At 42.5% G+C, this 23,582-nt stretch overlaps 1 protein-coding gene across 3 annotated transcripts in view; it reads left to right on the top strand.

Annotated features, from left to right (window-relative positions):
* Window positions 1–23,582, top strand: part of ROR2 (receptor tyrosine kinase like orphan receptor 2) — a 214,560-nt gene that overhangs the window by 55,908 nt on the left and 135,070 nt on the right. The gene's annotated exons all lie outside the window — the stretch shown is intronic.

Below are 23,582 nucleotides of genomic sequence, written 5' to 3'. Positions count from 1 at the left end.
AAGACCCTGAGCTGAGAACCTGCAGTGCCGTGCCTGGACTTCTCATCTACACAACTGTAAGCTCATTAGTGAGTGGTGTTTTAAGCCTCTAAATTTGTGGAACTTTGTTGTGCAGCAATTGAAATATACTGAACACAGATGCAAAAATCCTATGTAGAATTTAGCAGATAAGACCTGGCAATATGTTAAAAGAGCAATAATAAAAATAGTTTATCCTAGGAATTCTAGGATGATTTGACATTAAAAAATCCACATTTACAGAGTAGAGGGAAAAATAATCTCAATGGATGCTACAAATGCTTGTGCTAAATTTCAGAATTCTTTGCTGATGAAACAATTAACAGAGTAGGCTTAGATAACTCAATAAAAGGAATCTTTTAGAAACCATGCAGTGAGTATTACGTTTCAAGTACAACATTTGAACGTCAGAGACAAGAAATGGATGTCTACTATCATTGTTATTCTGCAGTGCTGTTTGGGAAGTCCCAGCCAACATGATAATTGGAAAAAATGAGAGAAAGCTGTCATTTGTAGGTTATATAAATGTTCGCTCTGGAAAATTCAAGAGACTCAACTGACAAGTATTAAAACTAAGGAGAGTATTAGGCAAGGTGACAGGATATGAATGAGTTAACAGAAAACCCATTGGCTTCCTGATGCATCATGAGTGACGCTATTAGAACAAAACCCAAAACTGTAAAACACCTAGAAATAAGTCCAGTAGGAAAAGTGCAACATCCATGAGAAGAAAACCATAAACGTTCTTAACAGACCCCAAAAGAAGATCCAAATGAAAGGAGAAACTGTGTTATTATCTAGGAAGTCTCAGTTTTGTTCAAATATCAGTTCCCCAACAGATACTCTATAAATTAGTGCATTGTTAATCAACATCAAAAGCCTTTTTCATCAAACTCAGTGAGCTGATTCTAAAATTCATGTAGAAGTACAAAACCTAAAAGCAGTCAAGATCATTTTGAAAATTAGCAATAATTTTGGGAGGTTATCTTACTAGATATCAAAACCTAGTCTAAGGCTGTAATAATTGGAATTGTGTGATGTTGACATAGGAATAGACAAGGGCTATGGGCTGAATTGTGTTGCCCCTGAAATTCATATGTTGAAGTTCTAACACCCAGGACCTCATAATCTGACTGTATTTGGAGGTAGGGTCTTCAAAGAGGTGGCTAAGTTAAAATGAGATCATTAGGGTTGGACCCTAATCCAGTGTGACTGGTGTCCTTATGAGAAGAGGAAATCGGGACACATAAACACACAGAGAGAAGCCCATGTGAGGACACAGGGAGAAGACTGCCATCTGCAAGCAAAGGAGAGAGGCCTCAGGAGAAATCAACCCTGCTCATGCCTTAATCTTGGACTTCCGGCCTCCAGAACTGTGAGAAAATGAATTTCTGTTTTTTAAGCCCAGCAGACCATAGGACTTTGTTACAACAGTCCTAGAAAACTAATACAACAACCAAATAAGAAAACTGAAGAATCTAGAAACTGAACCATGTCTGTGTGAACTAAATTTAATATAAAGATGTTGGGCCGCTGGGTATTCATTTGGGGGAGAATAGCTCTACCCTCACCATTCACAAAAATTAATTTCAGATGGAATAGTCATCCAAAAAGTTGAAGAAGTGCATATAAGAGGTTAAGTTTGTAGTCTTACTCTGGAAAGTCTTCTTAGTGAAGAAAAAAAGACAAAAAGCTACATGGGAGAAGATTCCAACATTCTTTATGTGAAACATTATCATTCCATAGTGAAGATATCTTTAAGTGAGTGATTTCTTCTTTTATTTTCCTGAGAAAATCTTCCACTTTCAAGCCTGATGCAGTGGGCTCTTGTTCTGGAAAAAGGAGGCCAGGCTAAATGGGAAGGGTGGTGGGACCCTGGTTGGGAGGGTGGAGGTTTCACGCAGTGCTGTGAGGGGTGAGGGGCTTTGTTCGAGAACCACTAACATCCAGGCACGTTTACTGCCAGGTCACATTCATGGTACAGCCAGTGTCGGCGTTTCCTCATAAGCCCTCATTTTAAACCATGTGTGTCAGGCATTGAATCGTGATGTTTACCCCAAAACATACAAGAAAAATGGCTCTGGATCGAGGGGATCCTATTTCTGTTGGAAGAGCCGTGGCATCGTGTTAATGGACTCAATGTGTGTGAACATCCGTCTCTGAACAACATTCATTTGTGCTCAGTATCTTTTTAGGCCTGTGAGGCCCAACTGTGTTCTGTGAGTTGTACTTACAAAGTTGGTTCAGAAGATCTGGATCGAGGGGTGAGCACACACAGGGGTTTGGGGGAACCCCTGGCAGAACCTTGGGAGGCTGGAGCACTTGGGCTTGCTTTCTGGATGGGGGTGCAGAGAAACCAGTGCTGGTTCTAACAGCTTGTCATGAGAGAGGTCTTGAAGGGTGCGGGGGCACACTGCCCCGAGGAGAGACATGGCACCGTCGTCCCAAAGGACAGGCTCCCTGCTTGAGGTTGAGCACAGCTCCCGGGGGAGAGGATCTCTGCTCACAGATGTGTCCTTGCCCGTCCTGTCCGCGTCCCCAGATGTGGCCTTTGAATTGCTCTCTGGCCCCTGATTTTCTCTTCTGGCTTTTCTTCCAGGAAACTGAGGAAAAAAGTTTGTTTCCATTTTCTAAGAAAAGAACAATCTGGGAAAAGACCGACAGACCTACTCTGGGCTTTCACTGCTCACACAGCTGAAGTCATTGTCTCCCCACCCCGACTCGGGGTGCAGCCTGACCAGCCAGCTTAGGGAGCAGAGCCAGCCAGGCCTGTCTGCCCTGCCTTGGGCTGGCTGGCTTGGAGCCCTGGCTGTGGGAATGGTGACTCCCACCCCAATATCCATCCAATATTCTCAGGGGCTCAAGCCAGAATTATTCTGGAGCCTGTCCTATGTGAGGGGGTTTCCTGTGTGGGTCAGCCATAAAACACCCATTTCTCACTCTGTAGGCCCCTTAAAGAGGCGAGGTACATGAATGCAGATTTTAAAGTTAAGTGCTATGTTTTCGGACCTCAAGAAATTTCTGAGTCAGCCTTTCTGAAGCCCATCTCTGGGCCCAGTCTCAGGGAATCAGCATGTTCTGTGCAGTGTTCGAGTCTGACGTTGGCCATGATGTTTGTAGTAAGCCTGTCTTCTGGTCTGTTGCATGCACTGGTCGGTGTGGGTGGCTAGGAGGCATCGCAGAGAGGTGGGGCGTCTGTCCAAAATCTTGGAGCAGCAGTTACAGAGCTCAGGCCTCCTGACCCAGCCACGCCAAGCACATCAGCTACATATCGGGACATGTCTCAGTTCTCCGTGGGATGACTTGCATGATGTAGCTTTGAGACGGTGACCTTCACGGTTGTGTCCATCTGCAGACCTGATGTGCTGGGCGGCCCAGCAGTTTGCCTGACCCCTGTGGCTTGGGCGTGGGCCCACCATTGCCAGCTTCAGCCCTGCAGGCAGGGGCTTCGTACTTAGCATCAGGTGTTAACAGGCTCAGGAAGTGCCCTGGGACCATTGAGTCACTCCGCCAGTCTTGCTGGAGAGCTTTCAAAGTTTAGTATTGGCTAGGCACGGGGGAACGAAGCGCCCATCTCTCTTTTATTACATGGTCTCTCTTCCAAACGGCGTTACCTGTGATGGATTGTTTTTCGGAGGAGTTGTTCAGACCCAGTGAGAGCGCAAACTAAAATGGACAGTTAATGTTAAAAAGTGGAAAAAGAAGCCCAGCAAGCCACTTGGTGACAGCCTGTGGGCAAAGAGTAGTGGGTAGGGGCTTGGCCTGGAGCACACAGCTCTTCCCCTAAACGCTGGGAGCCAGAGACGCCTTGGCCACGAGGAGGCCCTTTTCTGTCTCTGGGCTGCAGTGACTCCTCTCCTGGTGGCCAATGGTTCCTCCTTGTTAATTTAGCCTTTATTTTCATGGCCAGGCACGCATCTTGTCCTGCTGTTTCTGAGCAGTGGCCTCGGCCTTGACCAGCCTCCTAGAGAGCAGTGTGGTCCAGCATGCCTGGGCAGGGAGAACTGTTTACTTCTGTTTCACCCCATCCCAACACTGCCACACTTGTGACAGTGTAGACAGAGACGTTAAGCAAAGAGGGAGACTTAAGAGTGTCTACTGCTAGCTGGCTACAGAGCTAGTATCAACGGGTGTTTCATCACGTCTCCTGGAGGGGTGTCAGCATGGGGGGAGGGGAAGGAGGTTGATTACTGCCCAGGTATTTCCCTGGATACAGCACGCTTCCTTCCCATGCGTCAGTGTGGTTTGTGGTTCATTGTTCATACCTCTAAATCTGTGTGAATATCCACATTCCCCTCTACCTAAATCAGTGGAACTAAAAAATATTAATAGGCAGCTCACCTATGAGGAAACCTTCAAAAGACTCATAAACCTGGAAACGCAAGTTAAAACCTCGAAGAGGTACCACTTTGCCCCTGTCAGAGACAAAAAAAATGAAGTCTGACAATTCCAAGTGTGGGCAAAAATATGCTGTGAGAGAAGAAACTGGCCGAGGGAGTTGATTTGTTTTCAGAAAGAAGGATGTTTTTTATTTAAAATAGTACGCAGCATATTCTGATGTTAAGATCTTTTTAAAAAATTTTTTATTGGAGTATAGTTGCTTTACAGTGTTGTGTTAGTTTCTGTTAAACAGTAAAGTGAATTAGTTATATGTATACATATATCCTCTCTTTTTTAGATTTCCTCCCCATTTAGGTCACCACAGATCACTGAGTAGAATTCCCTGTGCTAAATAGTAGGTTCTCATTAGTTATCTTTTTTATACATAGTGGTATACATATGTCAATCCCAGTCTCCCAATTTGACCCATCCCCTGCTTCCCCCCTTGGTAACCGTAAGCTTGTTCTCTACATCTGTGACTCTATTTCTGCTTTGCCATAAGTTCATCTGTACCATTTTTCTGGATTCCACATATAAGCGATAATATACGATATTTGTTTCTTTCTGACTTACTTCACTCTGTATGACAGTCTCTAGGTCTATCCACATCTCTGCAAATGGCACTATTTTGTTCATTTTTATGGCTGAGTAATATTCCATTGTGTGTGTGTGTGTGTGTGTGTGTGTATACACCACATCTTCTTTATCCATTCCTCTGTCGATGGACATATATGTTGCTTCCATGACCTGGCTATTGTAAATAGTGCTGCAGTGAACACTGGGGTGCGTGCATCCTTTCAAATTCTGGTTTTCTAATATTAAGATCTTTATTGACCTGGTTATATTTGACCTAATCTGATGTAGGTGAAATATTTGTGTCTGTATTCTTCTGTCCTTTTCCTTGTGTAACATGAGTATTCTTGATTTGTAAGCTTCTAAATAAACAGAATTGCTATCTTAATAACAATCTGTGAAATACAAAATATTTTCTGTTCAGATCACAACCTCACATTTTCTCTGTTAAGTCATTAAATTCTGTGGATAATTATGTGGATAAATTACAAATTATAAATAGGTTATTTTACCCGCTTCTTAAAATGAATGTGCATATTTGGATTAGCATGTCTTATTCTTAGTCTCCTTTTAGTTTTATTTTTTTCTGACTAGCCCCTGCTTTTTTATTATTTTTATTTAAAAACTTTTTTATTGTGGTATAGTTGATTTACAATGTTGTGTTAGTTTCAGGTGCACAACAAAGTGATTCAGTTATACATATATATATTCTTTCATATATGTATTCTTTTTCAGATTCTTTTCCATTATAGGTTATTACAAGATATTGAATATAGTTCTCTGGGCTATATAGTATGTCCTTATTGGTTATCTATATCAGGCAGCTGAGCCCCAGCTGGAAAAGTTGGATCCTGCCACACCATGAGGCAGGTACCAAAGAAACCCTCACACAGGGCGAAAGGGAACCGCAGCGGGGGTATTCACAAAAACTGCAGACAACTCAGATGGTTACAAATTGTGATGTATTTATTGAGTGGAGCCACAGGTTCTAACGTGGATGGCTCTCACAGCATAGCTTGAGTAGGAAAAGCCAGTTGTAAGAGGATCCAAATGGCCCGATTCTATTTATGTAAAAGTTAAATCTATGCAAAGCAATCTTATATGTTGCTTTGGGATAAATGCATATATGGTAAAAGCGTAAAGCTATTTATGAGAATACTAAAATAATATAAATTCAGGATAGTGGGGGCCTTTGTAAGGGGATTGAGAAAGGAATAGGACTGTAATTTGGCTGTTGTATTATTCATTCACTTTTTCTGGATACATCTGAAGTAGTACCTCTAAATTACTCCAAACGTGAAAAACAAATGAACCCCGAAGACTGTGAATAATCGCATGTTAGAAATGGAACTCTGATCTTCCCTCAGTGTGCCCTGTGCCTGGGATGGGAGATTGTCCCCTGAAGCAAAACCCTTACCCAGTGGGTCCTGCTCGGCCTTGCCTTTGTGGGTCTCTTCTGGGGAGCCAGAGACGTTAAAAGCTGTTTTGCTCCAGATGCTTGAAGAGGTTGAATTTCCTTAAGATCCTGGGACCCTGGATAAAAGAAAGGCGGGCTGTCTCTCCTGTTGTCAGGGGAGCCCCTCTTGGGTCTGTTTTTATATATTCATAGGATCCTCTCCTGCAGGGCTTTTAAATGGTGAGTAATGGGTTCATGACCCTTGGTGAGAAGAAAGATAACCCCAGCAGGTAATATTATCTTTTCCTTTCATCTGCTAATCTCCCTGCTGCCGGCCAAACACCCCAGAGTGCTGGGTCTCTGTGCTCTCCAGAACCCTGCAATTACACCCTTTGCCACTCACCCCTCCCCCCGAAGCTGGAAAACCTGATTTTCCTAAGGAGAAAAGAAAAGAAACCTCATCCTGGGAACGGAATTTGGTTTGTATTTCCAGAGAAGCATGGGGTGGTCAGGGATCACTTCCTAACCCTCCTGCATAGCCCCCGGAGCAGGAAATCGGAAGACCTTTGTCTCAGCGTTGGGTGGTGGTGGGGGAGGCAGCTGCTCCCATCCTGGCCCCCCTGCCCAGACGCCGAGGTGTAGATAGTCTGAGGTGTAGACGGAGTCCGTGGTGTACATGTCATCATTCCAGCCCAGGTCAGCCTGGACTTCTGTCGCACCCTCAAAGTGGGGAGGGGGAAGGATTGCTAGGAATGATAGGAGTTTTCTTTACGGAAAATTTCCGACTCCTACAGAAGTAGAGGGAGTAGCACCCCTCTAGCACCACCCTCCCTCCCCGTGGACCCCACCCCCTCACTGACTCCAATAATAATAGTCTATTCACACCTCCATTCTCTCCCCTTCTGCTCTTTGAATTCATTTCATTCATACTTAAACGTCTTATTATGTGTCTTAAACAGATAAGGACTCCTTGACAAAGGAACTGCATTCTGCCATTATCACACTTGAAGCAGTGAACAATTGTTTCGTAAAATAAAATATGCAATCAGTGTTCGCATTTCACTGTTGATTTCATGATTATTTTATTTTTTATTGTTCAACCAGGATTGAAATAAGGTCTTACACCTTGCAAATGGTAGATTGACTTCAACACATTAAATTAAATCTCACTAATGGAGACAATCACAAGCTGGGCGGGGAGGGGCTTTGGAGGTTTCATGTTGGAATTACATTGTGGTAACTCTCCCCTTCCTTTCTGATCCCAGCCTTGCCCAGGCATCTAGCCCTGTCCTTTAATTCCATCCTATGTCATACTCACCTGGTGCAGCAAGGCAGGCATGGGGTCACACTCTGCTTCTGGCCACCGAGAAGCCCCTCCCCTGCCACCCCAAGGGTGGGATGAAGGGATCGTGAAGCACTTTAAGGAGGACAAGTGGTCATCCTGATGTGACAGCCTGTGTTGGGCTTGATGACACAGGAAGTCTGTGGAGGCTGGTTCATTCCTGTGGAGGAGGTCCGCGAGTGGGCCTCCAGAACCAGAGACCACTCCCCCCAAACTTTTGCAGAGGCTGTCTTGTTTGTTTTGTTTTTAACCTCTCCGAGGCCCTCTGCTGCCCCCCCCCCCTCCAGTCCCTTTGTTTTCCGGCCACCTGTAGGCCATGCTGCTGTTTGGAAACCGGGCTCTCTCCCTGGGTCTGGCTAACAAATGGGAGAGAGCTGGGGTACAGAGGCTCGCGCCTTTCAGTGGGGGAAAGTGGAGGTAGAGAGGGCTGCCAGCTTAATCACCTTGGGTTCTGGACTCCTGAGCTCAAAGGCACGTTAGCTTTCTTGGTAGAAGGCTTAGTGAGTTCTGCCAGGTAACACAGAAAATTCTGAGTTAGGGCAATAAAGTGTTTCCTACATTGTCTCGCCCACCAATTAATCACCTTCTCAGCACAGGAAATCGATGACTTAATTTAGAAAATATGGTTTCAAAAAGTTGGTCCCAAAGGTTCTTTGGACTTAATTCAGTGCATGTTAATATCTCTCCAGATTATATCCTGACTTTCATTTAATTAAAAAAAAAAGGACTCAAAAGTTTTGCCAAACTGGAAATGGAAGCGTGCTCTGTGGATGCATAGATCAGTCTTGGACGTGCTTGGCAGTCCGAGGGACGCTTTAGCTGCTGCTCAAGCCAAAAATCCAATAGAGGAACGAGTTTGTTAGATAATTGTCAGATCAGGGAGAAGACTGAGATAAAGCCCTGCAGCATTAATATTCTGACAGTGTTAAAAACTGTCAGGAAAACAGTCATGGTGAATGGAAAATGTACAATATAGAAGCTGTGTGTACCTAGAAGGCCTGCCTTTTTTTTTAAAGGTGATCAAGGATAAGTGGAGAGTAAGTAATCCTCTTTGTAGGTCAATTAGGTAAATTGCACCTGAGTTCTCCCCCAGTGATTCCTGGAGGGGTGACTGTCTGTCACACACACATCACTGTGAGGTGGAATCCGAAATGCTAGCGCAAAGGGCCTCGACCAGGGTGTTTCTGCTTGTGTTTATTTGGATTTAGTTGGGCAGAAACTGACATGTGGACGGGTGAGGCAGGCTTTATTGGATGGTGTTGAATGAGGAACGATGGAACTGAATTGAAAAGCACTGACAGACAGAGTAGTGAAAAGAAGGGGAAAAGAAAGGGATTAGGGCTTAAGCACCTCAACTTCCCAGATCGAGATTCCTCTGGCGATTCTTCCAGTTTCCTTTTGGTTGAGTGGCATGGTGGTTCTAGCTACCCTTGGGCTGGTGAGTGTTTTTTCTCTCTGGTTTTTTCCTCATGTGGCTTTGGCGGTGACCATAACATGCTTCCCAAGACACACATGTACCCTGGCAAGAACCGTGTTGGTGTGACATCCCCTGAGATTTTACCCCCAGCTGGGACTGGGGTGGCATCTCCTTAGGAGAAGGGACTTTGGCGGGATTTCCGCTCAAGCGAGTGCTTTGTTAAAATTGACCCAGCAACTTCCAGAGGCAAGGGCAGTGCGAGGTAGTTGTGGCTGCCAGAACACAGAGCAAAGGGAGCTTTCCTGTTGGGAGTGAGAGGATTCTAGTCCTCACGTGTCTCATTCTGAGGCCGCTTGTAGGTGAAATCGTATGGAGCAGCAGTGCCCAATAGAATTTTCTGCCATGATGAAAACATGCGACATTCATGGTGTCCAAAATAGTAGCCACCAGCCACGTGGCTATTGAGCACTTGAAATGTGACTAGTGCAGCTAAGGAACTAAGTTTCTAATTGTATTACTTGATTTTAATTAATTTAGATTTAAAGAGCCCCATGTGGCTAGTGGCTTCCATCCTGGATGGTGCTGTGTTGAGATCCAGCTCCCTTTCACCTTTAAACATTTTATATTATCATGCAAAATAGTATAGAAAATGTGAGTGTACAGTGTGAAGAGTGATAAAATGAGCAGTTGGGTACCTACCACCCACTTTAAGAAACTGAGCTTCATTCTCGGTTCCTAAGAAGTGTTCTGGGTCCCATCGGTTTCCTAGGTAACGATTGTCCTCTTATTCTGTGCTAATTGTAATTTTACCATATAGTAGTGTGTACCCCTGGATTAGTTTGCTAGAGCTGCCATAACAAAGTGCTTGGGAGGCTTAAACAACAAAGATTTATTTCCTTATAGTTCTGGAAGCTGGAAGTCCAAGATCAAGGTGTGCTCAGGGTTGTTTCTCCTGAGGCCTCTCTCCTTGGCTTGCAGAGGGCTGTCTTCTCCCTGTGTCCTCACTTGGTCCTCCCTGTGTGTGTGTGTCTGTGTCCTAATTTCCTCTTGCAGGGACACGAGTCATACTGGATTAGGGCCCGCTTCAACCACCGCATGCAAACTTAATTACTTCTTTGAAGACCCTATCTCCAACCGTAATCACCTTCTCAGGTATTGGAGGTTAGGAATTTTAGGGGGGATACGGTTAAGTCCCTAACACCCCCTAAATGGCATATGGCTTAGTTTTGCTTGTTTTTGACATTTATATAAGTAGAGGCATGTTATGGATGCTTTTGCTGCCTGCTTTTTTCACTCAACATTTTCATTGCCTCTTCGTGGTCACTTAGAGACCAACTTACAACTCTCTTGGGGTGTGGTTGCCTTGGTAATGGGCCAGTTCTTTGGGCTGAGGGATCAGTTCTGGGTTCTCTTTCGGGGTTGAACGGGCCAGAACCAAACCTTACTTGCTGTAGAATCAGTAGGCTTCTGCCCTGGATTGACAAGGAGAGGTGGCTCCGCCCGGAGCCTTGCACCCCCTCTGCCCAACTAGATGGGGACACACTGATGCCCAGCCTAGGAGAGGCTACTGCCCTCTTGGCCCGTTAATAGAACTTTCTTCCCAGCCTCTGCTTTAGAATTTTAGTCTCTCTTTTTTTAATTTTTATTGGAGTATAGTTGATTTACAGTTTTGTGTTAGTCTCTGCTGTACAGCAAAGTGAATCAGTTATACATATGTACATATATTCCACTCTTTTTTAGATTCTTTTCCTATATAGGCCATTACAGAGTATTGAGTAGAGTTTCTGTGCTATATAGTAGGTCCTTATTAGTTATCTATTTTATATATACTAGTGTGTATATGTCAGTCCCAATCTCCCAGTTTATCACACCCTCCTCCTTACCCGCTGGTAACCATAAATTTGTTTTCTACATCTGTGACTCTGTTTCTGTTTTGTAAATAGGTTCATTTGTAACCTTTTTTTTGGATTCCATGTACAAGCGATATCATATGATATGTGTCTTTCTCTGGCTGACTTACTTCACTCAGTATGACAGTGATCTCTTAACACCTCTCCCCAGCATCCCCCCGCCCCTCCCCCCTTTTCATCCTCTCTTCACCCCGCAAAGCTCCTTGTCCTCTAGGGACTTTCCTTAGAAGCCCTTTTTCTTTGCAATATTCCCACATGGCCTTGTTTTTGCTCTTTGATAATGGCCTTGGCTGACAAGGCTTAACAGCCCAGTGGTGCTCACCCGCCTCCTAAATTTTTCACCTATAAAATGGGTGCATGTATGTCAATATTTGGAAGGAAAGTAGTATAAAGAAGAAAACAAATTATTTGTAATTACGCCACTGGAGATAATGCACTCTTAAAAATTTTGGAGTATTTACTTCCATTTTTCACACATTTGTAATCATATCAATGTGCTTTCATTACATGAACATTTTTTCTTGTTGCCTATTTAGTCTTTTTATAACCACCACTTTTAATGGTTGCATATTATCTAATCAAGTATGATATTCCTATCAAGCACTCCAATGTGTTTAGTCGTGTAGAGTTTTTTTTGTTTGTGTTTTTTTTTTTTTTTTTTTTTTTTACGGTACGCGGGCCTCTCACTGTTGTGGCCTCTCCTGTTGCGGAGCACAGGCTCCAGACGCGCAGGCTCAGCGGCCATGGCTCACGGGCCCAGCCGCTCCACGGCACGTGGGATCTTCCCAGACTGGGGCACGAACCCGTGTCCCCTGCAATGGCAGGCGGACTCTCAACCACTGCACCACCAGGGAAGCCCGTGTAGAGTTTTTTGATTTTTCCATATTATATGTACGAAGTTCAGAGCTTACTGGAAAGTTGCAGGTACAGTACACAGAACATTTTTCCCCTGAACCATTTGAAAGTAAGTGGCTGACAGGATGCATCATCACCCCAAATACCTTAGTGTGTATTTCCTACAAACAAGGACATTCTTATATGTAATCCTAATTTTACCACCATCAACATCAAGAAATTAGTATTGATAACATAATTACCATCAGATCCCATCCAGGGCACTTTCACTGGCGGTCCCAGGGATGTCCTTTGCACAGAAGAATCCAATTCAGGATCACATGCTGCATTTGGTCTCTTCCAGTCTGGGACATTCCTCAGCCTGTTCTTGATCTTTGCAATCTTGACACTTGCGAACAGAACAGCGCACTTTTGTAGAAAGTCCCACAGTTTGGGTTTATCAGGGTTTATATATTCGGCAGGACTAATGTAGACGTGATGTTATGTATATCTTTCTCACTGCCTTCTATCAGATGGCACGTAGGTCCAATCTGTCCCTGACTGATGAGGTTCACTGATGAGGTGGCATCTGCCAGGCTCTCCCTTTGAAATCGATCAGTATTTGGTATTTGGTGGGGAGGTACTTTGAAACCATCTTGTTCTTCATCAGACTCTCACTTTATTCATTAGTTTACTTATGTTAGTATGTTTTATTCAGTGGATTATCATCCTGCCATGGGAGCTTGTGATTATTGTGTCATTACCTAATGTGAATGTGTCTACAACCGCAAACACTTTAAGTGTATTTATTACTATATTAGCTTGCTAGGGCTGCTATTACAAAGTACCACACACAGGGTGGCTTAAACACCCGAAATTTATTTCCTCACGGTTCTGGAGACTGGAAGTCTGAGATCAAGGTGTCGGCAGGGTGATTTTTCTGAGGCCTCTGTCCTTGGCTTGTAGATGGCCATCTTCCCTGGCATGTGTATCTGTGTCCAAAATTCCCCTTTTATAAGGACACCAGTCAGATTGGATTGGAACCCACCCTAATGACTTTATTTTTATCTTAATCACCTCTTTAAAGACCCTTTCTCCAAAAACAGTCACATTCAGAAGTACTGGGGGTTAGGGCTTCAACGTATGAATTTTGGGGACACCATTCAGCCCAAAGCAGTTATTAACTGGGCTTTTTTTTTGTATTGACGTTCTATCTGGCCAACATTTGCTATGATGAAATACTCAGTTTTGCCCTCCTTAACCTTGCTAAGAATCTTCTCAGACAATGTGAGTGCAAACAGAGACAAAGGCTCTGAGTTGAAGAGGAGTCGCGGGCAAGGGCAGGGGTTGGAAACTAAACCCTCCATAGTCCTTGTCTAAGTTAGCAGGACTCTCTTGATACTTGGTGAGGTCTTCACTTAGTCTTTGGGGCCCAGGCTTTGGTCATGCCCCAGGGTTTTCCTAGGATTTGTTTTTTGGTAGGCATGTTCTGACCATCATAAATGCCTGACTGTACATCAGAAGAGATCAAAGATTTGTGGATACTTAAAGAAAGCTGAAGTTGTTGCCTCTGCAGAGTGGGGGGATGGGTGGCTGGGGGTAGGAGTGGAAGAAGATCTTACTTTCCATTTCTTTATAACTTTTGAATGTTGATACGTTTCGTGTGTATGTATATATATCTCTTATTCAGAAAATACATAACTAAATTTATCTTTAAAAAAAAAAGGAAGTAGAGTGGTAAAGAGGGTCAGTTCCTCTTCTCATGGCCTTATCCTTTGTCCTTAAATTTAGAAGGATGTTGTCACTTTCCCCACTGCTCCTGTGGCCCAGGATGCTGGGATTCCCCATCTCCTTTCCTGGAACAGAGCCCAAGTCCCATTCCCTGGTGACGTGAGTGAATATATGCCACGTATTAAGAGTTCCTTTTTGATCAATTTCCATGACCTTTGGGGGTGCCTTTCTTTTGCATTTGTCTTTTTAAGAAAACTGGAGTTTTGCAGGAGTATTCTAGAAACATGGTTGGCTTTTAATTTTGTCCTCTAGAAAGTGAGAACCCTTCTCACATTTAGGCTTCTTAGAAGATGGTGGGCCACAGTTTGTTTGAAGCCTCTGAGTGGTGTTGCAAAGAGACTAATTTGCCACATTCATTCAAAAAAAAAAGGTATCAAGCCCAAGAGAGTCCTGAATGTGTAATGAGGAGCTTCTCGGAAGGTTGACAATGAATAAACAGACTCTGTCCTTAGGGAACCCATGTTTTACAGGAGGAGCCAAGCAAGTGAATAATTGTTCAGTTTGGTAGATGCTATGAGGTGGTTGGGTCTGTACGAAATACCAGTTGATGACCTATAAATAAAGGACCTGCTTCTGCCAGGTGAGGCCAGGAGAGCTTTGTGGAGAGGATGTGGCCTCTGGAGCTGACGGTGAGGGGCAAGTCATTTTCACAGGTGGAGGAGAAGAAGAGCCGTGGAGGTGTGAAAGAACACAGGACCTTGAACCCGAGGAGGGGAGGGGCTATCATGGTCTGTTGAGGCAAGATTCATTCATTCTTACTGCCCTCCACCACCCCGTCCTATACTGGTCTATAGAATAAGAGAATTGAGTGAATGGGCACAGTTACAGTGCTACTGTGGTATTTTTCTAGCCAGAAAGGGATTTCTCAGATACTGTAAATATTCCATTTGTTGGAGAAAACCAGAGGTGGTACTGGGGCCCTGTGAAGTTCTAAACACTCTAGAAATCTTGTTAAAGCTAGAGGCTTAAACAAATTAAGGGGTCTCCATCCTTAAAGTCTTTCTTTGTTAGCTTCCTTTTGATGAGAAAATAATTGATTATCTTTGGGGATAATAATACCTTGAGTTATTTATAGTCCTTCTCCTTGGGGAGCTCTGGGACAGTTTGCAATGCAATCTAATTATAAATCTTACAACCTCCTACTGAGGTAAGAGGCAAGTATTATTACCCCTTTGGCCCCTTTCCCCTCCTGTTTTTAGTTTAAATCTAACCCTGGGAGATGAAGCGACTTGCCTAAATATAATGTAGTCTGTCAATGGACATAACAGGAATAACTGGTATATAAAAAACTCCAGCTGCAAAATGATTTGATAATGTCATTTGCTATGGTTATTCAGAATTACTAAGAGACTGAATAAGAAACGAGTGAACGTAATAGAGTTATCTGGCAACACTTAATATGTTTCCTGGAAATTGAGTTTTTTGCAAACATCTAGGTGATAATTTTGCCTTTATACGTATCTCTTCTTTTCCTGACACAGTAGTCTTTGTCTGACCTTCTTGGTCCTTTATGGTCACAAAAACCCTCAATCCCCTGGAGAGCTTATTCTGTGTCTTTCTGTCTCCTGTCAGTCTAGGCTGGATACCTGACATAGGGATGGGCATGCTCCCCACACCAGGCATCCGTGGGACTTCCTGGTCTTCTTCTTCTTTCAGGAAGTGTGGCTGAAACCTTGAGTGTGTGGTGGTGAGTGAGGTTGGAAGGAGAGTGAAGAGAGGCATGGGAAGATGAGATAGGAACTTTCTAAGAAATGGTATGTCAATGGTAAGTTTTCTGAGTCCTTGTAAGTTACACACACACACACACACACACACACACACACACACACATACACACACACACACACACACGATAGTTTGACTGGATATCATTCTCAGTTGGATGTCATGTTCCCTGGAACATCACCCACAGTTGCCTAGCACACTGTGCTGCCTTCTGAGAGGTCCACTGCCACTTGCAGCCTGATTTCTTCTCTGGTGACTCGTTTTTGCTTGGAGAGATTTGACGATCTTCTGTTTATCCTTGGTGTTCTGAAATTTCATGATGGTATATTAGATGTACATGTCTTTTACATTAGTATTAGGTGAACAACAGCATGGTTTGTTGTTCTGAGTGCTGGCTTGGCTCTTTTAATATGGATACCTGAGTCTTTCAGCTTGAGAATGTTCTTTGTATTTTTTTTAATCCCCTGCTCCATTTTTTTTTTTCTGTTTTATCGTTCTAAAACTCCCCCTTTCCTTTTTGCTCTCCTTGTGAAATTTCAGCTTTATCTTCCAGTTCTTCCACTGAATTTTGCTTTTAACTTGGGCATCATATTTTAATTTCCAGTAGCTCCTCCTTCTCTAATGATTCCTATTTCATTGTTTTCCGGTAATTTTCAAAGAATCCAATACCATCTCTCTACTGTCTCCAAAAGTTTAGTTTTCTTTCTTTTGACTCCTCTGGAGTCATTTGTTTGTTTGTGCTCTTATCTTGGTACCTCTTTTTCAAAATGGGGGCTTTCTTCAAATGTGTGGTGATTCTTTGTTGATTCCTGATTAAAGCGGTAACATGATTTGTGGGGCCCATTTACCAATATGGATGGGTGGACTCACTTCAGGTTAAGTGTCAGGGGCTGGGTACTTTACAAGATGTACAAGTCTGTTCCTAGGTGGTCTGTTTTGCTTTACTCTTGAATGACTGGCACACCCTTTTTCTTTGGTCCCCTGTGGGGATTAGAAGAAAGATAAGAAATGGATACCTGAGCGCCAGGCCTGCTCTGGGCTCAGATGGGAAAGGCTTGTGGGCCCAGTAGGGATGAGAGTTGATGGTTTGGGTTTCTGCTTGTCCATCTATAGATTTGCAGTCCTGCTGTTATTTCACCCTTGCCTTGCTCTTGGATAAACTTGGTAAGTATTTCTGAATTCTGAGTCTGTCTACGCCTGTGCTAGCCACTTGGACCCCCTTTATACTGTTTTATTTTTCAGTTGCATCCCCCCTAGCTCCCCTAGGCTTTGGGTCCTCCTACCTGTTGTACCATGAGTCTGCTGACTTGCTTTCTTCTATAAATTTATGGAGCTCTCTCACCTCCTGTGATCTTTCTCTTCTTCTCTTTGTGGTTATGTGTTTATACCTTATTTTATCTCATTCTTATTACTTTGTGGGGCTTTTAGAAAGGAAAACAGAAAAGCATGAGGTCAATCCAGCATTTTTTCACTTCTGGTTGCAATAATTTGAGAAGCACTGCAATTGGCCTCTCCTATTTTCTACTGACTCTTAAACATAAGAAAGTGAACCAGTTACTTTCTTAAGGGCACTTGGTGATTCCTTGAAAAGAATTTACATTTCTACACCTTTCTCAAGTGGATTGAGTACTCTACTAGGATTTCTACATATACTTCTTGTTGCCAGATATTTGTTACTTCTGATTGAGTCAAATTCTTATCCATTTAGAAAGTTGGTATCAACAAAAATATGAAAGGCTTTGGAGAATATCTATAGGCATTACACTGATAGCATTGCATATTGAAATTAGAATAGAAATCTGCTCACCATCTGCTGCCAGGACTTGTAATTGGGTGGGCTAATCAAAAAAAAGTCTTTTAAAATTAGTGAAACATATGAAAATAATAATCAATGTATTAAACATTGTATTCCACTTAAATCATATAAATATACATGAAGCCACCAGTGTTTTGATGTAAGCCAAGGTCTTTTGCGAGGGTCACCTGATAGGAGTCCTCAGTTGTCTTCCTTGCATAGGCTACATCCAAGGTTTTGAGTTTGGTTTCTTTAGAAATGAAATGAAAACTGAAAGAAACCTGTGAAGCAGGCCGAGGTCAGATGTTTATAATATCTTCTTAGTCATTTATAGTTTTATCTTCCACACCTCATTCTAAAATAGTTTTTATTCATTGTATTGAGTCCTTTCAAAACCAACTGAGCTTTCCTAGAGAGAACTCTTTTTACCCTCATATTTCCTCATAAATATTACATATTTAAATAATATTTAATTATGTATTTTAATGACCATAAGTGCCACTGACATAAGCAGGCCTGAGAACAGATGTGATTGAGTCCTGGCGAGGGTGTGTGTCACTTCATGGAGCAAAAGTGGAGTCTGGACTTGCTGTGATTGGTCAGTGTGTTTCACAGGGGCCATGAAGAACCTCCCGTGACTCCCAGAGGAGTTGACTTAGTAGAAGTTGCTCGAGAGCCTTTTGCTGGAACAATCCTGCTGGGAAGCAGATTGATTTTCCACCATCAGAGAGGAAATGAAGAGTCTTCTCTCTTTCTCTGAGTGTAAGCCCAAATTTAATGGTTCCTGGAGGGCCTTTTTGGGAGCGGGGCTTTGGCAGCCCCCTTCCAGGTGGCTATCATTCCTGCATGTCCTGACTTGATTTTCTATGGACAGACACTGAATTACGGCTGTAAGTCTTTGTTGAAGCAAAAGAAGCCCAACTCCCCCAGCCAATCCAACAGACCACCAGATGGAAAAGCCTTTAATGTACTCTGGTAGACACTCTCCTTTTAAAATCTATCTCCAAGGAGAAGTGAAAGTTAATTTGTCAAAGGTAATTTACAACCTGAATTTTCAGAGGAGAAAAAGTTTCCCTGAAGGCATCTCTTTATGGGAGAATTTGGATGTAGAATGAGACGTTGGACTCTGGTATTCAGCTGCTCAGCGCTGGATAAATTACAGTGCTGTCAATGCAGCAATATTTATTGCTCTGGGTACAGTATGTTACTGTAGAGGTGGTATGTTCATCTGCCCTGGTTAAAATGCACTTCAGATGTCCCTGGGACTGTAACAAAGAGGCCTTATTGCACCCTGTGTTCCCTTGGTGGCATTATGGTGTTATTGCCAAACACTTTCACTGGCTGACAAGGGGGATATGGGCCAGAGGCACACAAGCAGTAGTAAATGAGTCAATTTGCAGTTTTCATAAATGCAAAATGATGGGATTGGGGCAGTGCGAGGAGTGGGTAAAAACCAACCTTTATGATGTTTCATCCAGAGGAAGGAACCAGACCCACAGGGCCAGGAGTCATGGGGACCAGCCTTATCCCATTGCTGTCAAAATTGGAGGAAAGTACGATGATGATGATAAAATGAAAATGTTAAGTCTCCGTGAACTTTAAGAACTTTTGAAGAACTGTACTCACGTTCTCCTTCAGAGTCAAAAACGTGAATTAAGGGGACATTGGGTCTGTGGACCTTTGTGGGTATAGTTCCTTAGTTTTAGGCAAAGCACCCCAAGGTGCTTTAATTTTTCTCACTGTGAACAGGACCATACTGTCCAGGTCCCTTTCTGTCCCCCAACGTGTGTTGTTACTTTGGCTGTGGGCCATACCTTCCTAATTTATATTGAGGGACTGCTAAAGGAGTTCTTATTCTGTATATTTTTATATCTCTAGGCCAGCCTCCTGGAATACACAGTAAAATGCAGGCCCTGTGTTTTGACAGTTGACAGTGCTGCCTATTGAGCACCATGTAGTATGAGGGGGCCCATGGAATACACCGATCTTTAAGCACAGCAGCCCAAGAGGAGGAGTTGGGAAATGCTGAAATGAAAGAAGAGTTAACTTACTAGCAACCTTACAAAAGTCTGACTTGACAAAAATAGAGTTGATTCTGGCCATGTGTAAATGCTGCCTGATCCCCCCTCAAGGCCGAGCAGGAGAGGGAGGAAGAGTTGTTGGGTGTATTGGAAATCCGACATCTGTTGGAAAAAAAAAAGTAGCTTTCCTTGAGTGATGCAATTATTCATAATTAACGTAACCGGACGGATCAAAAGGTGAATAGTGCCAACCTGAAGCTATAGCTCCAAATGCATTTACCTCCAAATGAGGGAGCCAGGTCAGAAAACTTTTCACCCCCCCATAGACTCACTTTAATTATACCAAAGATGGGGAATCTCTTTTATGCTGATGCTGACTTTTCCCAGAAAGCATGAATGAATGAATGAATAAATAATTAGAAAGAAAGAAAGAGCAAATGAGGTTAAATAGACAATGTAAACTTCTTTATTTAGAATTATTTATGGAGAAAATGAAATTCTTCCACAGATCTGTTTTGGTTATCTGTTGCTGTATAACAAAACACTCCACAACTTACAGGCTTAAACCTGTAGTTTATTATTATGCTACCCAGTTCTGTGGGTTGACAGGGTTCCTACTTGGGGTCTTTTGTGAGGCTGTGGTAAGGTGTCATCTGGGGCTGCAGTCTCATCAGAAGGTTCAGTTGGGCTGATCATCCAAGATGGTGCACTGACATGGCAGGTGGTTGATGCTGATTTTTGGCTCAGAGCTCAGGGGACCTCTTGTCCTGAGCTCCCATATGTAACATCTTCATATGACTTGGCCTTCTCATGGTGTGGCAGCCAGTGTCCAAGAAGGACTCTCCCAAGAGTGAGTGTTCTAAGGACAGAAAGTGGAATCTGGCTAGTTACAGGCTTCATACAGACTGGCATATGGTCATTTCCTGTCTATACTATGGGTCAAAGCAATGCCAAGGCCCACCTGGATTTTGGAGGGTGGGCCCTCCAAAAGATAGGCATATACACATTTGTATTATTACAGTACACAACCACATTCTTCAAGTCTGCAGGCTGATTCATTCATTGATTCATCAGACATTTATCTAGTGCATGTTGCGTGATGTATCAGGACCAATAAGTGACAAGATGGAAGAATGATAGAAAGAGAGAGTAAAAGACACAGATAATGGTTTAGATAGAGAAAAACAAACAGTGATATATCAATCAGGCAGCTGCTCTACACATGGAGGGAACGCAATGCATAAACAGAGAAAATGAGACTCTCCAGGGCAGAGGCAGAGGGGAGAGCTGCATACTAGAGCCGAGGAGGGGCAGCACAGCACAGACCATCTCAAGTTGTACTTTCTTACCTCTGAAGAAAATAGTGGACTCTCACCCTGTGAGCCATGTTGAAACAACCAGGAGTTTCTGTGGTCAGGAGAGTTCTTAAATCTGGATGTTAGTGCCTCTCTCTGGAAGGTGCCACTTTAAAGAGTAATTTGATTTACCTGTGGAACAATACTATTTTTAATGTTTGTATTAACAATATTTACAACTGTATTTTTACTTAATATGAACTCTGCTAATAGCATTCTGGAAACTAAAGGATGATCATGAGTGGAGTTTTCTTGCTCCTGTGAGTGTCATCAGAATAAATATTTTCCCCAGGTATATAAAAATATTATACACACTTACTCAGACTCTCCTTAAAAATCAGTTCCAAATCTGTGGCTAAGGGCCATTTGCAGGCTGCATGAAATAATGCAGTCCAGATTGGTTGAAATGTAAGGGCGTTTTTTGTTTCTTTTGACGTCTGCATTTTCAGCATTCAGTATTTTATTCAACATTAAAAAATCATTTTTGATCCTGAGTTGCTTTCAACATCACAAGGACAGATATATTTGTATAACCACCACCAAAATCAGGATACAGAACAGTTCCAGCGCTCCCCAAACTTCCTTGAGGTACCCCTTTATAGTTGCTCCTCCCCCCACCCAAAAGCTTTGGCAACCACTGATCTCTTTGTTCTCTGTCCTATATTTTGTCTTTTCAAGAATGTCAGGTAGTAGAATCATAAAGTATTTAACCCTCTGAGTCAGCATAATGCCTTTGTGATTCACCCACGTTGTTTCAGGTATCAATAGTTCATTACTTTTTACTGCTGAGCAATAGTCCATTGTAGGGGTGAAGCATAATTTGCTTGTCCATTCACCTGTTGAAGGGCATTTGCGTTACTTCTAGTTTTGATGGTCATAAATAGAGCTGCTTTAATATTCATGTACCGGTTTTTGTGAGACCATGAGCTTTCATTTCTCTATAGTAAATGCTAGGCGTGGAATTGCTGTGTCGTATGATGTGTATGTTCAATTTTTAAAGAAACTACTAAATTGTTTTTCAGAGTGGCTGTAACTTTTTTTTTTAACATCTTTATTGGGGTATAATTGCTTTACAATGGTGTGTTAGTTTCTGCTTTATAACAAAGTGAATCAGTTATACATATGTTCCCATATCTCTTCCCTCTTGCGTCTCCCTCCCTCCCACCTTCCCTATCCCACCCCTCCAGGCGGTCACAAAGCACGGAGCTGATATCCCGGTGCTATGCGGCTGCTTCCCACTAGCTATCTATGGCTGTACCATTTTGCATTGTCACCATGAATGTAGGAAGGTTTCAGTTTACCAGTTTTATTCTTCTTCCTTCATTCTTGATCATCCAAGTTTTTCTTCGGATATTAACTCTCTTCTGTATGAAGTACTTCCTTTAGTAGTTCTTTTACTGCCAGTCTGCTGACAATAAATTCTATTAGTTTTTCTGCATTTCAAAATATTCTAAAACCTTCATTCTGCAAATATGTTTTTGCTGAGTAGGTGTAGAATTCTGGGTTGATAGTTTGCTTCTTTGAACACTTTAATATCTGTTCCACATCCTTCTGACCTCCATTATTTTTAATGAGAAATCTGCAGCCATTAATGTAGCTGTTCCTTTAAAATAAATAATTTGTTGTTTTTCTCTGATTGCTTTTAAGATTCTTTTCTCTTTGTCCATGTTTTTAGGGTTTTTTTTTTAGTGGTTTGATTATTATATGTTTGAGTGTAGATTTCTTTGGGTTTATTTTTTGTGGGGTTCACTGAGTTTCTTTGTTTTGTGGGTTTACATTTTTTGCCACATTTAGGAAGTTCCTAGCCATGATTTTTTCCATTTCCTTCTGAGACTCTGATGATACAAATGTTAGACTATTTATTTTGTCTCACAAGTCTGTGAGGGTTTGTTCATTTATTTCTCAATCTTTTTTCTCTTTTTGTCCAGATTCTATAATTTTTATTGACACCTCTCTATCATCTCCATACTAGTTATAATCTCATCCAGTGAGATTTTTCTTCCATTTATTGTATGTTTTTTACTCTAAAATTTCCTTTTTTTTTTATACCTTCAATTTCTTTGCCGAGACATTCCTTCTTTCTTTTGGTTTCCAAAGTGCTTATTCCTTATTGGAGCATTTTTATAGTAGTTGTATTAAAGTTTCTGCCAGATAATTCCAGCATCTATGTCACCTTGTTTTTAATGTCTGTTGATTTTATTTTCCTGGTTCTCTGTATGTTGAGTACTTTTGGATCGCATCATGGAGATTTAACATATTGTATTTTGGCTACGAGACTCTTCAGTGTTGTTTAGCCCCTATGGGGAATATTGATACTGATGTAACAGGCGGTTGATCCGTTTGGTTCAGTCTGCAAACTCCCAACAGCCTTCTGTATTTGTGGTTCCAGTGACAGTTCTGCTTTCAAAGCCTTTGTAGTGCTATTTGGATCTGTCTTGCATGTGTGCCAAGCTGTGGCCAGTCTGGGACCTGAGTGGTGTTCTATTTTTCAGTTCTATTCTAACATCTGTTTAGGGTCAAATCCACACATGCACAGCTCATGGGTGGTCTCAGGAGTTTATAAACAACTTTAAGGGATCACTTTTCTGAATTTTTTCCTCCCGTGGCCTCCCTTGTACTTTCTGATTCCTTGGAACGTCCATTTTAAGTCCCCTGGCACAAAACTTCGTGCTTTAGTTACATGTTCTGCTCCATACCCACCTTGACTATGCCTATGTCCAGGGCTAAGCAGTTGGAGGACAGAAAGAGAAAAAGGCAATGAGTCTGACCACTGCTTGGGACCCCAACTCCTCTAATTGCAGAAGTAGGTTCTTCTCCTTCTGTATTTTAGGCTCCTGCAGTCGCCTGTTGCTACCTGCAGTACTACCTCCATATCACCCCATGGGGCTGGGGATGCAAGAGAGTGAAAAAAGGAAGAAAATGATAAAGAAGAAGCTGGGCTGCTCTCCGTGCTCTTCTAGTAGGGAAGGATATATAGACCCGACTTATGTTGGTTTGACTTATGATTTTTCAACTTTACAATGTT

The sequence above is a fragment of the Pseudorca crassidens genome, chromosome 7 (genome assembly GCF_039906515.1).
Source record: "Pseudorca crassidens isolate mPseCra1 chromosome 7, mPseCra1.hap1, whole genome shotgun sequence".
Classification (NCBI taxonomy): domain Eukaryota; kingdom Metazoa; phylum Chordata; class Mammalia; order Artiodactyla; family Delphinidae; genus Pseudorca; species Pseudorca crassidens.
Note: the sequence above shows the minus strand (reverse complement) of the source record. Positions and strands in the feature narration are given on the sequence as shown.